At 40.9% G+C, this 18743-nt stretch overlaps 2 protein-coding genes across 6 annotated transcripts in view; one reads left to right on the top strand and one right to left on the bottom strand.

Moving 5' to 3' along the window:
• Positions 1–18743, top strand: part of LOC124122535 (mitochondrial inner membrane protease subunit 2-like) — a 148963-nt gene that overhangs the window by 43318 nt on the left and 86902 nt on the right. The window lies entirely within an intron of this gene.
• The window catches only part of LOC124136550 (leucine-rich repeat neuronal protein 1-like), an 81586-nt gene that overhangs the window by 25741 nt on the left and 37102 nt on the right, over positions 1–18743 (bottom strand). The window contains exon 1 of one of the 3 annotated variants that reach the window (XM_046502541.2): positions 624–1045. The exons of the other annotated variants lie outside the window; for them this stretch is intronic. The gene's annotated coding sequence lies outside the window, so the exon portion shown is untranslated. Of the gene's footprint in view, positions 1–623; positions 1046–18743 lie in introns of those variants that run through there. 3 annotated transcript variants of the gene reach the window in all.

Consider the following 18743-nt stretch of genomic DNA (forward strand, 5'->3'; position numbering starts at 1 on the left):
CATTATAAGGACTAGTGGACGAAAACTGCTAGTTTCTACTGCTCATTATACAAATATATATTTTTGCCAAAGCTGCTTCTTGGATCATTCCCTTGCTTGTCACTTGAATTTAAGAATTTAAGTTTGATATCCTTCTGATCTAGTCAATTATATGGGAGATGAAAAATATGAACAATGCTTCAACATGAAAAGTAAACAACAACATTACCCGAGAGTGCCAGTAACTTAATTAGTACATGGATAATTTCAACTTGTTTTCAGCCTTGGTATAAGAAAACTCCATCTATGTGTCTATGTTTTCATCGTTGTTAAGTTTAAAGAGAGAGTTGATAACTTATTGCACAACAGTAGTTTCAGATCTCAGTCAATTTTCACTTCCCCAACTTCCATGATTTGTAAATAGTCTGAATTTCTGAAGAAAGAGATTTTTCTGATTTCTAATACTTTCTATCAGATCTCACTGTTGACTCTTGAAGAAAATACCCAACTTATGGGCAGATCAATGAACAATTCAACTGTTATCAATCCATCCTCTGACAAAAAGACCCATCTTCTTAGCGAAGAAGGCAATTGTTTAAGGAAACTGCGTGAATGATCAGAAGTGTGAAAGTACAAGAACTTACATGGAGAAGTCGTGGAAGAGATGTTCCAAGGGCAGCATTGATCAAGGCTACCACAGTGTTTGTCCGCTTGGAGTGTTTGCACTGACGCTACTCACAACCTCACGATGAAATAATCCCATCAGCAGCGGCACTCTGTAGTCCGAAGAGTGCCACCGGACACCACTCCATCAGCCTAACCTCTGCCCAAGTGGTCGGGAGCAGTGCCAAATTTCACACCCAGTTCATTACCATTTCGCCAAACTTTTTTACCGAGTATTTGCAAATGTCATCTGAGGCATACTTTTCCGATTGCATCTTTAACTGTGAAAATAGTTTCCATTTGTGCCTTCCGTGATATTGCGTTTGGAGTCCGTCTTCGGTGTAACAGGGCTGATTGGGCAGTGCCGTACAGAGCTCAGATGCATGATTAAAATCAATATTGAGCTGAATAGCTCATCTGTGAGGACATTGTGAGAATCACCATCTCTACTCCCAGCGACACAGCCTCCCCACAGAGCCCGATTTCCTCGGACACCAAACGAGGATTTCACCACAAGCAGGCGGCGATGAATTCATCAAGCTGCAGCTTTCACATTGACACATCAATAGCCAAATGTATCAAATTAATCCAATCTATGGTCGCTCGTAAACCTTGCAGTCACTTCTTGACTTCACTAAATGCTTGCACACGAAGGGTTTGGAATCGGCAGATTGCCACAACACCTTCCAACATGTTTTATAAGGGGACTTTTAGAAAGTTCTAAACTTTGTGAGTTTAGTGTTTAACTTTGTTGTATGTATGCTGTTAAGCCTATTGCTAATGTACACTTAAAATGAACGGAGTAGTGTGTTGCTTTTTTAAAGGAGTGTGTTAAGACCATATTCATTTACTTGCTCATTTATTACTTATTAAGTGCTGTGTAGAGGCCTGTAAAGATCCGGTTTAGAATTGACCTTTGGCAACCCATGCTTCTATTAAGAGGAAACTAACAGGATTGGTTGGTTAGGCTTGGTGACTTGGTTGATGCATGTCATCATGTTACAATTGTATAGATCGATGCTTATCAATCACTGGATCGTCTGATCCAGACTCAATCATCTACAGACCGACATCATACAGATTGAATATTGCTGAGTGAAACATTAATCAGAAACTAACAAATAAACTTGCTGTTTGGTTTTTGCCTGAAATGACTCACTTAGTGTAACCTTATTATTCCGCCTGCATGTGTTACTCTGTGGTGGGGAAGTTGTCACCCTGCAACTAACACACTCAAGCAAAGGATTCAAGCAGTCTCTTGGTTAATATGTTTGTTTGCCTCTGCATCCCAGCTAGAACCTTCTTTTATTGGTAAATGCGCCATTGTGTCACTGGATTTTCTGGTCCATCACTTGATTGTCTGGTTTATTAACAGGCCACCATCACATGGCAGAAGAACTGCTGTGCGACCTCAGGAAACATTAAATTTCTTTTTTTATGCAAATTGTGTGAGTGGCAGGTGGTACAGGTAAGGCTTGACATGCTTATGTAAGCAAGGATTATATCCTACCTAAATATTATCCCGGGGGAAGTTTTACTCTAGAGTATAGTATAGGATAGGATTAAACACACTGGTATGGGTTCAAATTCACTAGGGAGAATCATCCTGACACTAGAGAATTTCATCTCCGGGATAGAAAATAGGGTAGGATGATATTCACTCTTACACTTACGTGGTGTCATCACTGGTTTGGTTGGTTTGTTGTTTAACGCCGCACTCAGCAATATTCCAGCTATATGACGGCGGTCTGTAAATAATCGAGTCTGGACCAGACAATCCAGTGATTAATATCATGAGCATCGTTCCACGAAATTATGACCGATGACATGCATCAACCAAGTCAGTGAGCCTGCATGACCACCTGATCCCGTTGGTCGCCTTTTACGGCAAGCATGGGTTGCTTAGGACCTATATTCTACCCCGGAAGTGTCATGACTGATTTTCAGTGATCCATTCATAAAATTTTCATCTCTATTTTACCCTTAGGCCCAATGAAAACTGTTTCAGCGGATAATCAAGACTGGTTATTCTCTGGCATTGACGTTATGTATTTATTCGTATGGTTCAGAGTTGTTTCCCTCACTGCATGAGTCATTGGAATCTGCAGAAATACAGTTGAAAAGAATTTGACCAGGCTGAAGATGTATGAGAATTAGCGTCACACATGATCATTGCTTAACCATTTTGTATTGCTTTTAATGTGTGACATTACCATGTGTTTGCCAGATCCATGTTTAGTTGTCAACCATACAGTATCCTATCGTCAACACCCCACGGCACTCTCATTAATAGTGTGCATTTATACTGCATTGCCGTCAAGGAATCACTCACTGCCAACTGGCGCTTCTATTTCAGTTTCTTTAGCTTCGATATTCTGACACGCAATTTGTCAAATGCTTTCTGGTCACATGATCATGTGCTCAAGGTTGCAGTGTTTTCGTGAGTACGTTAATTCAGCCATGCATTGTATCATTGATTAAGCACCGGCCTGAAGACGGAATTGATGGCACAAGCAGAACAGCCATGGTTCCATTTAATCAGATCATTGATGGTGTTTTTTCAGTTTGATTAATAGAAGCAGGCCCTAATAACCAATTTTACATCAAACAGTTAGGCTACTATGATTCCTGCACCACTTGTCGTGTCACTTGTAGTGCTTAACACATGTTTAAGGGAGGTGATTCAGTCCTAATGTCACTCTATTTGAATGGCATTATCAATTTCCGCAATTTACAGGCAGAGAATAATCCTTTTTACTACTTAAAATAGCCCTGTGTTTATCAATTATTGTGGGCTAGAACCTGTTCTAGCTACAGTTTTATTTCCACGGCTGTCACCAAGATGGTTGGCCGCCTCTGTGGTCTAGTGGGAGAGCGTCTGCTCAGATAGCGGAAGGTTCGGGGTTCGATCCCCGGCCATGTCATACCAAAAGATGTTAAAAGATGGTACTTGTTGTTACCCTGTCAGGGGGCTAAAACAAGGACCGGTCAGCTAAGAGTCAGTATACTGTGTCTGAGTGGTGTATTCATGTTAAACTGCGGCATGGTATCTCAGTGAGCTAGCTCTATAAATTGCCATCAGTACAAGCAGCCACACACACACATGTGCATGCACGTTGCAAAATGAGTGCAATAATCTTGGACGCAACGTTAAGCCCCGTTTCATCTCACCTCACCTCACCAAGATGATCATGTTGAATAGTGCTATTGAACAGTTGGAAGTTCAGAGGAATCAACTTCCATGCCATGTCATCTTTTTCATCAGTCATATGTAGAAACAGAAAATACATGAGTTTTATCTTAAAGCCTTGGACATTATTGCACCTTATCATGCCTGCCCTGTCCAATCACTACAAATACCTTCTCCCTTGGACCCATCTGTTCAAGTGAGAGTCTTTCAGCCAACAGGTCTCTACCAATATTGATCCTAGGATGCATCAAACCTATCTTTTCACCAGCAAGTGGCAGGGTCGTGTTTTCTTACCATAGGATACATCCTTCTGCCTCAGTGCACCATTCACAAGATCTCAGGGCAGACCCGTGTAGCAGATAAAATCAATACTTCAATCATTCAGGCATTACCCATCATTTCGATGACTCGTAAGAAATCTACACCTCCACTTTTGGGATATGTACACCTATTTGACTTGGACTTCTAAAGATCTATATGGTGTAGGATATGTAGACTAACATCAAGTCTCTGAAATTCACATTTTTTATAGAAAAAAAAGAAGTTGTTAAATTAAAGTTATAAAATATAATAAAAAGGAGCCCAGAGACTTTCTGATACTGTAGTAAACTAGACTTGCTAAACATTATGGACTTGCATAGGCTGTATTGCATGGGCTGTATTAGTGGTTTCAGTGAAGGGTTCTTTTTTGGAGATGTTGCTAATTATGGGACAACTAATTTAGCTAACAGCATTTTGTGACATTTATGCCGAAACCTCTGCAATTATTTGTGATAATTATCTTGCAAGGATGATCCTGTCTGCTTCAAGATGTGTCAGAGATGTCCGATTAGAGTTTTAGTGTTCCATTGATATGTCGTTTCTTGGCTATTAAAATTGATTCCTACAAATTGTGAAGACGTGTAGTAGGAAGTACTTTTTGTATCTTTTATAACTTTAACAGTTTTTAACTTACACTCCAATTTTTGTAGAAATGAGGATGTTGTGAATAGTCTGTGATTGAGTAAAAAGGTACACCAAAACATGGTTTCACAGTTTTCTATCTCATTAAAATCAGATCTTAGTTTTCAGGACCGCTAAACAAAGATCTGAGGACATCCCATAACGGGTCACATCAGAACGACCTTTCGCGAACTTTGACCGACCAATGAAATGACTGACAAGCAATCGACATTAGCCAATCAGAAGGCAGCTTTCTCGAACTTTGCGACACAAGTTTCAAACTGGCAACTACGCTTCGAAACATATTTTGACGTATTCTCGATTTAAAATTTTTTAAAACTGATAAAAAGAACATTCTGGAATAGCTTATAGATGGCCAAGATTGTATGGAAAGATTAAAAAACGCGTAACTGTTGTTCGAAATACCCTCTGTTAATTTTTTCGTGGTTGCATGATGAGAAAACACATTCCGTCCATCACTTTCATGATCTGGTAAGCGACACTGATTGGTTGGATGAAAGGTCGTTCTGACATGACCCTTAATGGGATGTCCTCAGATCTTGGTTTAGCGATAGCGAGAACTAAGATCTGATTTTAATGAGATTGCAGTTTTTAAATTAAACTCCCTTTTTCGCGGAAATGATGCCAGGCACTCAGACAGAGTTAAAATGCTCCCCAAAACATGATCTATAGAAAATAATTCAGAAAATTAGAACATATTTGGACAAGAAATAATGAAAACGCACATATATTTTTTTCAGTAGATTTTCAGGTGGTTTGCTGTTTCCAGAATGTCTGTTGCTAGTGTGTTGCGGATGCAAGTGCATGACCTGGTTCTGATTCTGTAGACCTGCCTTACTCGCATCCATTGCACATGTGCTTGCAGCCAGGCAACTCATCCAGCTTATTTAGAGTCTGTTTACAAGTGTGTGCACTTTGAGTTTAGAGGGACTTAGCTGTGTGCCATAAAGATGTTGCAGTCTGCCTTCTAATTGATCTGCTAACGTCATTAAAGGGCAAACATGTGGTTCTGGGTCTTTGGGGTAGGTTTAGGAATGTGAGGATTAACATGGTGGGATCTCTCACTGTCAGACCAGTACTTAGGCAAGCGGTCTTTAGGATGAATAGATCATTTTTGAGAATTGTTTGACATATTGATTAATACCTGAAGTGATATGACTTGACAGTATATTAAGATGATATAAAAACACCACTTAGAAAAAAAACCAAAAAATTATATGAGTCAATGTCCCAGCATATGTGTTTAACAACATTTGTGCGGGTATGCAAAGCCTATAATTGGTTGTTGATCCTGAGGGCCAACTGCTAATGCAAGTACTTGTTTTTGTGTTGTCAGTCTCAGGTTGGTAGATTGTCAAATTTATGACATACAGTGATCCCTAACTACAACGCTACCATCAGGGTCCAAATAATTGATGAGCGATATAAACCATCAGCAGTTTAACCGTGGTGGAGTCGTAGAGGGTAGATCGTATAACCAACAAAACAAAACATAAGTCCAGATAAACAATGAACACCTTTTTATAACCATATATAATAATAGTATTAAATTGCCTACTTCAGTTCGGAATTGTTGACTGGTATTTCTGGTGTTATGTGATCAGCTGGTAATGGGGTTTTTTTTATGGGGAAAACATCATGTCATTGGAAAACTTGAGTTTATTAAATATGTAATTTTGGGAGCCAAGCTTTACCCCTCGATATAACAGAGTTAGCGCTAAATTTAAGAGCGCAACAGCGAGGGAACACTGTTACTTAAGGAGTGAGTTAGGTTTTAACAGCATTCCAGTTATATCACAGCATTTCAACATAATGTGGGAGGAAAGTGATGCTGGTCACCACTTGGATGAATCCACCAGCACGGGTATGGTGCTGAAAAGCCTAGATACATAGTCAGGGCGTTTCTTGGGGAAAACAGCTGGATGTACATCAAGGTACTGCCTTAAAGTAGGGTATTACCTGTCTCTGGTAAAAGCATTACAAAGCATTCGTCTGGAGAGAACGTTTTAGAAGGGAAAAAATAATTGGAGGAGAGATATATGTCCCCTTTCTATGGGTGGGCATTTGTAACCTATGGACTTACATCTATCACTATTTGCAAGGGTCCCTTGAATACTAGTCTCTTTCCCAGACCTGAGAATGTAAATTTAAAAAGGAGCCCAACTCAAGTCTAGAATGATTTGGCAAGTCTAGATAGCCTCAGTTCCTGAAATTAAGCATTGTTCCTGGGCTCCATTTGGATTTTATTTTTTTTAAATTGTGTATATATATATTTTTAAATAAGATAACTATATTTCTGGAACTACATGTCAGTCTACTTGATTACTAAAGTTGCCAAGTGTTAACATGGAGATGTTATATCACTTACTGGTAACTCTGGTGGCCACTAATCAACAGATGAGCTGGCATTCGGGATGTTCTAGTCTTGCACCATGACCGTGGAATATATTTATTTTATGAAAAAAACATAATCTAGAAATGCCTACAAAAGCAAGTCTAGCCAGCTCAAGCTAGCTCTATTCCACATTTCTATTCTGAAATCAGCATAGGGAATTTTATTTTTATTTTTAGAGTCAAGAAGGATATTGTGTAATATAAGATTTCAGAGACTAAATGTTAGTCTAGGGATGTTCATGTTGGCTGCAGTGTTAGGAGGAGAATGACCACACATCTCACACTAACTGATCCCTTTCAATATGTCACTGTTAGGAGGAGAATGACCACACATCTCACACTAACTGATCCCTTTCAATATGTCACTGTTAGGAGGAGAATGACCACACATCTCACACTAACTGATCCCTTTCAATATGTCACTGTTAGGAGGAGAATGACCACACATCTCACACTAACTGATCCCTTTCAATATGTCACTGTTAGGAGGAGAATGACCACACATCTCACACTAACTGATCCCTTTCAATATGTCACTGTTAGGAGGAGAATGACCACACATCTCACACTAACTGATCCCTTTCAATATGTCACTGTTAGGAGGAGAATGACCACACATCTCACACTAACTGATCCCTTTCAATATGTCACTGTTAATTGGCTCTTATGGCCTGTTTTTACAGCAGATATATGATCATGCAGCTCCTAATTGTCTGTTTATACAGGTAAAGTATTAGGCATGGCCCATAGGAATCTGCCCCAACTTAGAGGTATCATTTGGGCAAGTAGAAATTATGGACGTTTGCTCCTAATTTAAAGAAGGATGGATTATGCTCAGCATGTGCCTGATCACACTATTCCCTGGAGAGGGTAATTGCAACACTAAGTAATGACAAGAATATTAAGTATGGTCTACTTGGAATAACATGATGGAGACTGTGGTGAGATGGTAAAATTGACTCCTGGTCCCCCATGCTTATAAAGTAAACAATGCTGGGATGTTGTTACAGAAATAGAAAGACCGCCTCTTTGGTCTGGTGGAAAAGTGTCTGGCCGGCGAGCGGATGGTCAGTGGTTTGATCCCCACATTGACCGCATCATACCAAAATGTGTTAAAAGATGGTAATTTTTCGGTCTGAATTAAGGGGATAAACAAGGACTGGTTGGCTCGGAGTCAACATACTGTGTCTGGGTAGGGTATCCTTATTAAACTGTGGCATGGTACCTCAGTTAGCTAGTACTATATTTTGAGGTCCACATGCACACACATGTACATGCATGTTGCTATATTAGTACAATATTCTCGAACATGACGTTACACCCCATTTCACCTCACCTCACCTCATGATGGATGTGGTGCATTCCATTTTGTGGTTATTTTTGTCTCTTGGACAAATTTAACCCACCCTCACAGCAACAATGCCATTTAGCAAACTCATAGAAGCAAAACAAATTACATGATTTTCGACAACACAGGTAATGAGGTGAACAGAATCACTTCTGTGGCTGAGAATTGGAGTTTGCTGAGCATGACACGTAGAATCATTATTGGCAAGAATGCACCTGAATCAGTGTGTGAGGGTTTGTTTGATGCAATCACAAACATATAAGGTTGCTCACGTGGGTTAGGGGGTACAGCAGGTGAGGTTCAGGAGACAGGTGCAGAGAATACCCCTGATGATTTACAGTTTTGTACAGGAGGTAAATGATAGTCATTCAACATGACTGTGGAATGTATGCATTTTATGAAAACAAAATCAGTCTAAAAGAGCAAGTCTAGCCAGCCCAGGATCAGCTTCAGGAAAAACATTTTTTGAAAGAAGGAAATGTATTGTGTCATATAAAATTTCATATACTGTATGTTAAGCCCCATTCACATGGACAAAATTTACTCATGTAAGCAAATTTACTCATGGAGTATATTTACTCATGTAAGCAAAAGTATATTTACATTGCATTCACATGAAGTTTATGCAAGGCAAAAGTAAACATCATTTCATAAATAAATTGTGGACTTTTATCATTTGAGGCCATGTTGCTGTCGAAGATAGTCAACCAGAGGCGAAAGAGAGATCACATGACCAGAAATACTCCAGGAGCATTTATACTTATGAGTAAATATACTTTTACTTGACCTCATCAGTTGTAGCAAATATACTTTTACTCATGTCTCTTTACTCCTGGAGTATATTTACTCACGTAAGCAAATGCGTTCACATGCCACCATAAGTAAATTTACTTATGTAAGTATATATACTCACGTAAGTAAAAGTGTCCATGTGAATGGGGCTTTAGCCTAAGTCTAAGTAAATGACTACTTGGATCAAAGATGATTGAAAGTGTGATATTATGTAAATAAAAGAAACAAGACCCTTTCCATTATCATAGGAAATCTCTGCTAAAAGCAGAGTCAGTTGTATGATTCCGATTATTTCATAAGCATGTGTTTATGAATCACTATCAAATAGGGGGCAGTCGGGTAGCCTAGTGGTTAAAGCGTTCGCTCGTCCCACCGAAGACCCGGGTTCAATTTCCGACATGGGTACATTGTGTGAAGCCCATTTTTGGTGTCCCCTGCCGTGATATTGCTGGAATATTGCTAACAGTGGCGTTAAACCATACTCACTCACTCACTATCAAATAGAGGTCTTCGTGAAATGTGGAGAATCCACACTTGCTTCAGAACAGGTCAACTGTAGCTCATGCATAGTCCTGCAGTTCAGTGTACCAAATTATTTTACAAGTACCAAATTTTCCACACCATGTGTTGTGATTTCTCTTGAGGAATTCCAGGGTTCTAAATCCCATATGACCACATTTTTCAACCGAATAGATCGGATCACACCCTCACATTTCCTTCCACAAGTAACGATATGCAGACAACTGTTTTGTATGTACTACACATTATGTGTTGAAAGCCCTCACAGGTGAGGGTCTGACTGGCATCATCAGGTGGGGTTGATGCCCCAGGGGACAGGATACTGTCAGATGCACAGGGCAAGATGGTTGCCATGTGGCATGGTGATACTGTACACATATTGTTTTGTTGAATATCTTCAGTTTTTGACATTAGGGTCATGATGAGAACTCCTCCTCAATAGGGGCGGTCGGGTAGCCTAGTGGTTAAAATGTTCGCTCGTCACGCCGAAGACCCGGGTTCGATTCCCGACATGGGTACCATGTGTGAAGCCCATTTCTGGTGTCCCCCGCCGTGATATTGCTGGAATATTGCTAAAAGCGGCGTAAAACCATACTCACTCACTCACTCACTCCGCCTCAATAATTATCAATTAAATATGAAACAGCATCGCCAGAGAATTGTCAGTCTTGATTATCTGCCGAAACAGATTCCATAGGCGTAAAAGGCAAAATAGTGGTGGAAATTATATGAATGGATCGGTGATGATACCAGGTGTTCGCGAAAAGGATACCCTACCAGAAGCATCCATCACTCACACAAATTGGAAAAAAAGAAAGTGTTTGATTCACCGAATTATGGATGTTTGCCAATTTTTGAATTTGTGAAGAGAAATCCAAATTGTTTTACATGAACCATGTTACAAATCTTCATAACAACCAGTTAATTTAAAAAATGTTATATTTGGGATAAAACTTTCTTAGTAAAGTACAGATTTTCGTACCTTTTTGGGTTGGGTCCCGTCCGGGATTCGAACCCACACTGCCAGAGTGAGGCACCTAATCGCCAGCACTCAAAGTCAGCGATCTAACCCACATAGAACATCAGACTCCTTAGTAAGTTTTCCTCTTCACTTTCCCTCAAATGTAAATTCCAAGTAAAGTTTTCCAATCCTTTCTGTAAAGTTTTCATTCCATTTGGCAAGTAATGTAATATCAAACTATCAAGATCATTTTATGGTGAAAAAAAACAGAAAGTCAATTTCTATCCTTAGATGAAAGGACCTTTTTCTCATATCCAAAGTTCCAATAAGGTTGAGAACACTCTTCTGAACAAAAACCCCAGTAATAACAAACCTAAAACCACCCCCTTGAAGCTATGAACACATCCACCATTTCATAATCTGTATCTCCAGACACTCTAAGCTCATAAGATCTCTTCAAAATTGCTTCAACAGGAATTGAATGCCCAAACTTATCTAACCTTGCGGCAATGTCAAGTAAAATGATACCCCTATGGGAAATGAAATGCAAAAAACAGATGTGATTGCCTGCAGCGTTTTGTCAGTGTCTAATAAAATAGCCTGAAGGAGCATCATGTACCTTGTGGAGAAGTACCGGTATTTGTGTTCAGCAATGGGTAATTTTTTTGTTTAATCTTGTATTGTAAGAAAACCTCAGTGACATATCTTCTTATTTTCAGTTTAATTCCAGTAGTGTTTTGAGTAGTGTTTTCCCTGATACTGAAAAAAACACAAAGAGGTTGTTTACCTGGGATGAACTAGACTATCCGACGGGACTATCTGATGACATGTCAGTGGTATTCTTAGCAAATGAGGAGACGGTTCTACCTGACAGAAACTTCGTTTGAGTCACACTTCATTTCAGTGAGAGGTAGAGAAGAGGGGAAAAAATTAAAATAATGTAAGGTTTCTCTTGTATTAGTTAAAAAACAACTGAATTAGCTGAATAACTTCCAAATGTTCTCAATGATTGGAATGTGCCCAAAAAAAGTGGTGTGAGATTCTTTGTGTTTTTATAGGGGAACGTACTGTTGACATTAGACTTGCACAAGTCTGTAAGGCAATAATTATTTGTTTAAATCATAATTTCTAGATTATGTATGTAGTAAGAACGAGTTGTCCCCATAAAAGACTTGCATCCTGAGATGCACTGTCGGCTTATCTGCGCGTGTGTATTATAGGGACAGGATTACTACGCATCCATGGATGTATACTACTTAAAAGAAGTTAAAGAACACCCAATTCTTTCATATTACTATAGTTAATCTCACATGCCAAGAAAAATTAACTATAGTAATATGAAAGAATCGGGTGTTCTTTAACTTCTTTTGAGTAGTATATTTTCCAGTACAGCCTGGGCTGTGTTGACATTGGAAATCTGTAATACGTCTTTGATTTCTCAGTATTGTATCACTGCAACCTTGCGGTGGTGGGAGGTGTGACATTTCAGTGTAACATGATCCATGCTGTTGGGTTACGATGACACTAAGAAATGCAGCCAGACTTCAGGACTAAGTGGTGGAGTTTGTGTGGAAGACCCATGCTGTTTGGGTACAGTGACACATCCACACAGCCAGACTTCAGGACTGAGAGGTGGAGTTTGTGTGGAAGACCCATGCTGTTTGGGTACAGTGACACATCCACACAGCCAGACTTCAGGACTAAGTGGTGGAGTATGTGTGGATGACCCATGCTGTTGTACAGTGACACATCCACACAGCCAGACTTCAGGACTGAGAGGTGGAGTTTGTGTGGAAGACCCATGCTGTTTGGGTACAGTGACACCTCCACACAGCCAGACTTCAGGACTGAGAGGTGGAGTTTGTGTGGAAGACCCATGCTGTTTGGGTACAGTGACACATCCACACAGCCAGACTTCAGGACTGAGAGGTGGAGTTTGTGTGGAAGACCCATGCTGTTTGGGTACAGTGTCACATCCACACAGCCAGACTTCAGGACTAAGTGGTGGAGTTTGTGTGGATGACCCATGCTGTGGTACAGTGACACCTCCACATAGCCAGACTTCAGAACTGAGAGGTGGAGTTTGTGTGGAAGACCCATGCTGTTTGGGTACAGTGACACATCCACACAGCCAGACTTCAGGACTAAGTGGTGGAGTATGTGTGGATGACCCATGCTGTTGTACAGTGACACATCCACACAGCCAGACTTCAGGACTAAGAGGTGGAGTATGTGTGGATGACTCATGCTGTTGTACAGTGACACATCCACACAGCCAGACTTCAGGACTAAGTGGTGGAGTTTGTGTGGATGACCCATGCTGTGGTACAGTGACACCTCCACATAGCCAGACTTCAGGACTGAGAGGTGGAGTTTGTGTGGATGACCCATGCTGTGGTACAGTGACACTTCCACACAGCCAGACTTCAGGACTGAGAGGTGGAGTTTGCGTGGATGACCCATGCTGTTTGGGTACAGTGACACCTCCACATAGCCAGACTTCAGGACAGAATGGTGGAGTTTGTGTGGATGACCCATGCTGTGGTACAGTGACACATCCACACAGCCAGAAGTCAGGACTGAGAGGTTGAGTTTGTGTGGATGACCCATGCTGTGGTACAGTGACACCTCCACACAGCCAGACTTCAGGACTGAGAGGTGGAGTTTGCGTGGATGACCCATGCTGTTTGGGTACAGTGACACCTCCACATAGCCAGACTTCAGGACGGAATGGTGGAGTTTGTGTGGATGACCCATGCTGTGGTACAGTGATACATCCACACAGCCAGAATTCAGGACTGAGAGGTTGAGTTTGTGTGGATGACCCATGCTGTGGTACAGTGACACCTCCACACAGCCAGACTTCAGGACGGAGAGGTTGAGTTTGTGTGGAAGACCCATGCTGTGGTACAGTGACGCCTCCACACAGCCAGACTTCAGAACGGAGAGGTGGAGTTTGTGTGGATGACCCATGCTGTGGTACAGTGACACTTCCACACAGCCAGACTTCAGGACTGAGAGGTGGAGTTTGCGTGGATGACCCATGCTGTGGTACAGTGACACTTCCACACAGCCAGACTTCAGGACTAAGTGGTTGAATTTGTGTGGAAGACCCATGCTGTGGTACAGTGACACCTCCACACAGCCAGACTTCAGGACTAAGTGGTTGAATTTGTGTGGAAGACCCATGCTGTGGTACAGTGACACCTCCACACAGCCAGACTTCAGGACTGAGAGGTGGAGTTTGCGTGGATGACCCATGCTGTGGTACAGTGACACTTCCACACAGCCAGACTTCAGGACTGAGAGGTGGAGTTTGCGTGGATGACCCATGCTGTGGTACAGTGACACTTCCACACAGCCAGACTTCAGGACTAAGTGGTTGAATTTGTGTGGAAGACCCATGCTGTGGTACAGTGACACCTCCACACAGCCAGACTTCAGGACTAAGTGGTTGAATTTGTGTGGAAGACCCATGCTGTGGTACAGTGACACCTCCACACAGCCAGACTTCAGGACTAAGTGGTGGAGTTTGTGTGGATGACCCATGCTGTGGTACAGTGACACATCCACACAGCCAGACTTCAGGACGGAGAGGTGGAGTTTGTGTGGATGACCCATGCTGTGGTACAGTGACACATCCACACAGCCAGACTTCAGAACTGAGAGGTGGAGTTTGTGTGGATGACCCATGCTGTTTGGGTACAGTGACGCCTCCACACAGCCAGACTTCAGGACTGAGAGGTTGAGTTTGGGTGGATGACCCATGCTGTGGTACAGTGACACATCCACACAGCCAGACTTCAGGACTGAGAGGTTGAGTTTGCGTGGATGACCCATGCTGTTTGGGTACAGTGACACATCCACACAGCCAGACTTCAGAACTGAGAGGTGGAGAGCATTTGTGTGTTTTTACCAACCTTTAACTGGCTGAGCATGGCTTGGAGACCTTACTTCAAGACCTGAATATACTGTTCAAAAGAAATTGCCATGGTTTAGTCTTTAGTTTTGTTTTGGCTTGCTTTAGCTTGAGGGCAAACAGGCTTGACCAGTCAAATTATTGTTACAGACCTTTTTCATATTTTCTTTTTAAAGAGCACCAGAAGGATAGATATTTTATTGACTTCTTAAGTTTTTGACATCATTGACATTAGTTTGATATTAGAATAGAAAATTATTATGAATGGGAGAAAAAATTCAAGATAAACCCATCCTTATCTTCGAGTCACTAATGCAGTTCTCAAACAAACCCAGAACACATGCACTGAGCCTTGACCTACTGACATTGTTTAAGCTTACAAACAACATGACCATCATGATTTCCAATATGCTCACATGTAATAACATGGCAACTACACAATCAAAATAATGAAAGGGTTGAACAGATTACCCCAGTTTCCCAGCAATGCAGGTTACGTGGGGGAACTGTATTGAGGAGAAACTTGGCTCTCTGTAGTCTAGAACGTTGTCTATTGTCTTGCATCACTCTGTGCACTTGATGACTTGGGCCTATGTATTCTTCCACTCTAGCTGTGTTTGGGTCATGTTTTATTCATCCATGTGTAAATCCCAACTCACTATCAGTACGGGGACTGTGTGAAATATTGATGGTAAAATACTGCAATCTGCTGATACAGACACCTGCATGTTGTGAAAATTAGCACAGGGGATGGAATTCTTCATTACACAACTCAAAATTCCTACTTTTTGGGCTTGATTAAATTTGTATTGGTGAATGGTTGTTTGGTATCAGTAAAAATCCATTTTCATGTTAACAAAATGGTGTTACTCGGGATTGTTATTGCTGTTTGGAGAACATTGAGTTGTTTAATGATTGATTATTGTCAGACAATTCTTCAGTGATCAGCAGAGGCTGGCACTTAGTTGTTGATTGTTTACACACAAGATAATGGTTTCTTTGGATTTGTCAATAAAAGCCTACCTGGATCAGGTGTGTAGTTTGTTTGCAAACCCATTATGTAATTGCTAAATGATGCAGCATCCTAAATGGATTGTTATAATATATGATGGAATTATTTGTTCACCATTTTCACATTAAATGTTCATGTTTGGTTTAAAAGAACTGTATATAACCTTGAATTGTCATGAAGTTTTTGGAATTTAACAGATCAGATCAAATTTAGTAAGTTAGATCACGAATACAAAGGCCTGAGGGATCTGACATCTGACATCTGACAATTTGTAGCCTTACCAAGTCAACAGAAATGAAGAGCCATTCTTACAAAATTGTTTGGATCATTTTTAGAAATGGGGTGTCATTTTCAAATTGGGAGCCACAATTACTTGGTTATCCTTTCTCTCTGCATGGCGTGTCAGGGTGCTTGTCCGAAAATATTACTGCTTATCCTGCAGATGAATTTGCATTTATTGAATGCACATCAAAAGTCGATAATTTCCTATCCTGTTAAGTCAGCAACCAAGACAGTAAAGTCAAAACGGTCAGTCTGGAACGATGTTTTGCCCATCATGACTGCAAGACTGACATTGGCTTGTCACCAAATTCATGAAAGGGAGAGTCTGCCATCGACTGTCTCATCTCAAGATTTGCCATCATTTTCCATTCTTTGTTTCCGAGTAAAACTCTATGGCATCTTTAGGCAGTTGACACTACAGCTGTGTTGTTGATTTTCTGACAAGAGGATAGAAAGCTTTGTCCATAATGTCACTATCATATTGATATGATTGTTTATATATGACAAGAGCCAATCAAACAGCCTGTTTAGCAAGTCAGATACAGCAATAAAGCTCCTAACAGCGATACTTAGTTCCCTGTGCTGTAATGTGACAGTGTTATGAAGTGTTGTGCTTGCTGCGTAACATGGCACACTGCTCACTTCTGTCTGACATTGGCAAAAGAAGCATGTTGACGATTGTTATAGCTAAAATGGATAGAATTATCATTAAACCGCCCGCATGTTATCAGAAATGTGTGGGACACTGCAACTTGATAATGCCCTCATGTTGCTTGACGACGGGCCATTATCTCGCCCGTTGTTAGGTGACGTCATAGGGATAGGTGTCGTCATGTTCAATACTGATGTCATCTGGATTGTTCTATGACATTTCCATATTCGTAAAGGTGGGTCAGTGACATTCGTGTTGATTGCAGTAAATGTTTCAAAACCGATATTGTTGTTTATTTTTATTTGATAATAAATTCCATCCATTATAGCTATAATAACGGTAACACTATTTTTCAGGGCAATATCATTTGCAGAAGCCCTCGGTCTTTCAACTGCCCTCCTTCGTAAGGCAGTTAATGGAAGACCTCGGGCTTCTGCAAATGATTAAATGCCCTGAAAAAGAGCATTACCCTTATATTAATGTCTTAAAATAAAGCATTTTGAAGATTGTGAGTTTCCTCCACATTAGATACCATGCACCCAACTGACACATGTGGATCATAATTCTCGCATCATTATTGAAAAAGACACAGTGGTACCGCACACCAGGATGAATGCTGTAACCATCTTCAAATGGACATCAAATTTTATTTCGATTCTATTATTGCATGTATTATCTCATACCTGTAACTGATATTTTTTAGACAGTAAATGTTATGACTGTTACATGTCCACAAGCAGGGTAGTTCAGCTGACTTAAAGGGCAATGGGGTAGCCTAGTGGTTAAAGCGTTCGCTTGTCATGCCGAAGACCCGGGTTCGATTCCCCACATGGGTACAATGTGTGAATCCCATTTCTTGTGTCCCTTGCCATGATATTGCTGGAATATTGCTAAAAGCGGCGTAAAACCATACTCACTCACTCACTCACGCACTGAGCTTGCCCTTGACATCAAATTTACAGATGGTCGAGTCACTGAACAGGCTATTCTTCCCCTCTATGGATATTGTTGTGATGGAAGTGGAAGTTAATGTGATTTTCTGAAATGGTAGCATCATGTAGCACATCTACCCTTGATAAAAGAGTGCAGTACCCCTGGGAAATTGCCAGAAAGCTCAAGTTGCAGATTCTAGTTGAGACAAGACAAGGAAGATTGAACCGTAGCCGGCAGATAGACGCCTGCTGTTGGTAGGCTTCGTACATCACCAGGGATATTTGTGTCTCAGGACTTGTAGACTGTAACTTTTTAAACTTTTTTACTTATGTGGCTAGTGTCAGACATTATTTCGTTTGGTTTGGTTTGTTTGTTTAACGCCACACTCAGCAATATTCCAACTAATGACGGTGGTCTGTCAATAATCGAGTCTGGACAAGACAATCCAGTGATTGAAATCATAAGCATTGATCCACGCAATTGGGATACGATGACATGCATCAACCAAGTCAGCGAGCCTGACCACCTGATCCTGTTTAAGTCGCCTCTTACGACAAGCATAGTCGCCTTTTACAGCAAGCATGGGTTGCTGAAGAACTATTCTACCACGGATCTTCACGGGTCAACATTATTTCGACAGACCCAGGGGTACTAGACACGGTGACTTATGTGTACAGTTGAGTGAACTCTGCACATGCTCTTCCCAACATGTGGTTCATGCAACAATGTATGGAACTGTCTGTTGTCGTCTGTTGTCTATTAACTAATGGGCGGCACCATTGATCTTGCCTCCAACCATGATAGATTACTTGTTACACAGAGAATAGCATGTCACATATCTGAGGGTTGTATTAATGGTAGTGTTTTTCAGTAGAACGTCTCTTCAAAAACAAACTCATTAAAACTCCATTTCTACACGAAAGTAAGGCTTGCAGTTACACAAAAGGTGCTTGAGCATCATTTGAGACGTTTGTAGATTGGAATACCTGGAAGTTACTGTTACACATTTAAAAACTTTTGAAATATGACAGTCGGCCAACAGGTATGTATGTTTCTCCTATGAAAAACCTCTCAGACAGCACTTTATGCTGACAAGCAAAGATAGCAGCACATCATGATTATATATCACAAAAGGG

The sequence above is a fragment of the Haliotis rufescens genome, unplaced genomic scaffold (genome assembly GCF_023055435.1).
Source record: "Haliotis rufescens isolate VD_foot unplaced genomic scaffold, xgHalRufe1.0.p SCAF_16, whole genome shotgun sequence".
NCBI classification, from domain to species: domain Eukaryota; kingdom Metazoa; phylum Mollusca; class Gastropoda; order Lepetellida; family Haliotidae; genus Haliotis; species Haliotis rufescens.